Below are 4,049 nucleotides of genomic sequence, written 5' to 3' on the forward strand. Positions count from 1 at the left end.
AATGAATGTAGTGTAAAGCGCTTTGGTCAAGTCTCCTAACTTGAATAAAGGTGCTATATAAGTACATGCCATTTACCATGTGCATCATAAAAATAAAATTTGGCTTATAAATGCTGAGCACCAGGCATGGTGTGTGCAGTTAAATGAGTAAAGAAGCAAAACATTATATGATATACTGATCATATTTATATATATATATATTATGGATTGATTTACAAAGGTTTTGCTTTTGGTCTTCTTCTCCCAAGGTCATGGTTGAAACTCACATACATTTCCAAGTTGCAAAAGAGCGGAAAATATTTAGCTTGTTTGATTTGGTTGAAAGCTTCTCAAAGCAGTGAGTGCCGAACAGCAAGTTTAGCATGTAATAGGTGAGGTTTTTGCTGCTATGCGCTGAAATGTGAAACTCAGCACTTTAGTAAATGTCAAAAAATATGCAAAGCAAGTATGAAGTGGTAGGCAGAAATAAACCTACTTCTTTAGAAACATGACAAATCACACACTGACGCACTTGAGTACCTAGCAGATAACAACACCTCAATTAAATCAATAAAATAATAAAACATTATTATAACAAAGTTCAGAGAGATTTCAAAATTGTATTTAGTGAAGGTAACAGTTAAACTTATATTAACAAATTGACCAACACTGGGCCAACAACCAATTGTTTCGGAAAATCTGCAAAATACAAAAGTATTGATAACAGTCCAAAAGCTTTGGTAGCTTTCAAGGAGAAAAACAACAAGGTCTGTCTAAAGACAATTTGTGATGCAATGCTTTTTTTAAGGATAGGGTTCAAGGGGAACAAAGAATAGAAAGGTGATCATCATTAAATCAACACAAAACAGACATTTCAAATGTTGCACATGGTAATGAACCAACCTGATTGTCAGGAAAGCTTTGATGGGGAACAGGAAAATCTATCTAAACAGGCCTGCTTCACATTTTAAACTGAGTGGCATGTCAGGGTTTTCAAAATTTTGTTACTTACGCCAACAATTCCCACCCTTAAGGTATTGTTTGTTAAAATGTTTGCACATACAAGTGACGTTTACAGCCTTTCTATGTTAAACAGCCACTGTGCAACCTAGTGAACACTCCAAATGGATCAAGGCTGAAAATACAGGATGGAAGAAACATACAAGCTGATCTTCTAGTTTCTTCTAGTAAAGAAACGAAACCAAGAAGGATGTTGTTAATAATAAAACACGTTGAAGGAGAGGTATGTTATTTGTTTAGAACCATGAGTACCTTGAATAACAGGCTTTTCAAGGTAGATTACAGGAAGCATATGCAAGACAGACAGTGATGACCATGTTAAAATATGTTAAAATAAAAAAAAAGGTAGGCTTTTGTAGAAATGAAAACCCAGTACATTGTGGTAAACGTGCAGGTTTTAAATCCTCATTGAAAACATCAACAGTTTATAACATCTTAGGGTTTCAATGTATTTGCTAAAACTTAGGCTTAGCTCCTCATGCTTAGCTTGGAGGTATGTTTCCAAAAGTGAAATTTAGAAATTCAAGATGAGAAAACGCAAAGCTTGAACCAGTGTGATGAGTGATCCTTGTTTTGTCTGTTTTATAAAGGCCAAACCAACCCCAATGGGCTCTATGCTTAACTCTGTTACTTTCTGACTTTCTTCACATCAGGAATAATAATTTCTTCCAGTAAGAGTTAAAACGAGAGAGCTGCCTTAAATTCAGGTGTTGTGCATAAACCACATTGGTACAGTATGACTATGTTAAGTCAAGTGTAAATTATCAAGCTAAATGAAGGTCTGCAGCTTTCCTTGAGAGAAAATGAGGTTGATCACAGATTCATTGAAAACATTAGTGGAATGACTAAATAAGGTTAGGATAATTATCATTGATGATGTGTGAGTTTATTACACCTTAATTAGCTGCCTGTTGCGTGTTAGAACTGATTTTTTCCCCCAGTAGTCCATCTAATTAGATCAGTTCCTCGGTCCAGGTATATACAGTTATAATCTTAACATTGTACGTGGCAAAGATTTGGGAATGGAATGAGAGCGGTTTCCTAAACCGAAGAACAAAGTGTAATATGGTGGAATCCGCTTATAGTGGTCACGGATATAGTAATGAGCCGCTTATAGTGTTCAAAAGGCTTGGGACAGAATCATTTCTATACAAATGCTGTTTAAATATTTCATTTATAGTAATTAAGAAATTCCCTTATAGTGTTCATTTTTGGCCATTATATGAATGTAAATATGTGCAAAAATAATTTTAAAATTACGTGTAGCCTAGTTATTTTATTTTTTACTCCCATGATTCCTTTCTGTGCGTCTGCTTCTGCCTAGCTAGCAAACATAAAAAGTTGATGACCGGGCAGGTAGAACTAGTTTGCAAGCCATGACTGGAACAAGGTCATGATTTTCTATGAATGAAAAACGTAGTCTCCTCGAGGCATATGATAAGTTGCCAAAACAAACCAGCGAGATGCTACGGCAAAGCTTGGCATTTCTCAGGCTACCTTGTGTAATAATACGTGTGTAATAAGTGGATCGAAAGTGATGACAGCACTCAGGTGTCAGACCACATGACGGATGATGGCATCATCTCTGAGGTACAAGAGCGCTTTGGTGCGGCTACCAGTGCTGGGCTCAGTGAGGAGGGGGAGGAGGATGAAGATGTGGAGACTGTTGTCCCTTCCAGAGCTGAGATGAGGAATGCAGTTTGCATTTTAAAGACAGGTCTCCTGCATGTAGGTTTCAAAAACTTTGACCTTCTACACCATTTTGAAAAAGTAGTGAACTCCATGTTGGACAACACTCTGATCCAGGGAACCATGGATAAATATGTGAAGTGATTTCTTAATTTGGTGCAGCAGATCTCCACCACAAAACAGACGTAGGCTAGCTTTTATTTTCTGTAGCCTATGCAGTTACCTTCTATGTTGTTCTATGAAAACGTTTGTTTCAAACTTCAGACTTGTTAAAAATAATGCACCGGCGGCACCAGGCTACCAGAGTTATGTCTGCGCACAGAGCATTATACTGTAATTAAAGTTGCATGGTACTGTAATAAAATTCAGTAAATGCAGAAGCTATCTGTTTCATTTAATTTTTCTCATGAAAAACCACATAAATGGCATTTAGATTACAGTATATTCTGCATAAAAATAAAGTGAAATAACGGTAAATTCGAATATAGTAATCAACGTGTCGTGTTCAAATTGGCTCTGGACCAACATGATCACTATAAGCGGATTCCACTATATTTTGACAAGGCTGGAGCCATGAATGTGTCCTCATCTGCAAACATATATGATGTAAAATGAGTTGTAGACTGGAGTTGTATAAGATACTTCTTTAACTGTTAATCGTGGCCAGTTCCCGAGAAGTGAGCTTGGTTGGTAAGCAGTTGCCTTCTGTAACCCTAAGCAACTTCTCTGATCTGAGTAAGATTACAATTTGTATAAAAAAAAAATCATTTTTCATGTCTCATGGCTATTTAATACATATACTGTAAGTTATGAAGTGTCATCCAGGATGAGTGAGCTGCACCACCTGAGACAGTTGTGTAGGCTCTAGATTCTGTCTCATGACCAAGACCAGCCGGAAGGTATACTGTAGGTACAAAGAAGTGGTCTGCAGTCCCCACATGCAGAACCAGTCCTTTATTGAGTGTCTTTCTAATTGCTAATTGTTTCCACTTTTATCTATTCCATTTGCACAACAGCATGTACAATTTAGTGTCAGTCAGTTTTGCTTCCTAAGTTTGATTTAATAGAAGTTTGATTTGTTTGTAGTTCTACTGTGTTCTTAACATGTTAATTTTTTTTTTTTAGCTAAGTATTACTCTTGATCTGGCATTTGGCTTAAGTCTTTGACTTAAATGCGAATGACTCTCGTTCAAACATAGATCATCAACATCAATGGCATCAGGCATAAAAACGTCAAGCAGTGTTGTGGGGGGAGTGGCGGCCTAGTGGTTGGGGCATAGAGATTGGACTCCAGAGGTTCTAATTTCGAGCCCTATCGTATCTGAGCCTACTGTACGATAGCAGCCCACTGCTCCCCTAGG

This window comes from Cyprinodon variegatus, unplaced genomic scaffold, assembly GCF_000732505.1.
Source record: "Cyprinodon variegatus isolate N-32 unplaced genomic scaffold, C_variegatus-1.0 Scaffold115, whole genome shotgun sequence".
NCBI classification, from domain to species: Eukaryota; Metazoa; Chordata; class Actinopteri; order Cyprinodontiformes; family Cyprinodontidae; genus Cyprinodon; species Cyprinodon variegatus.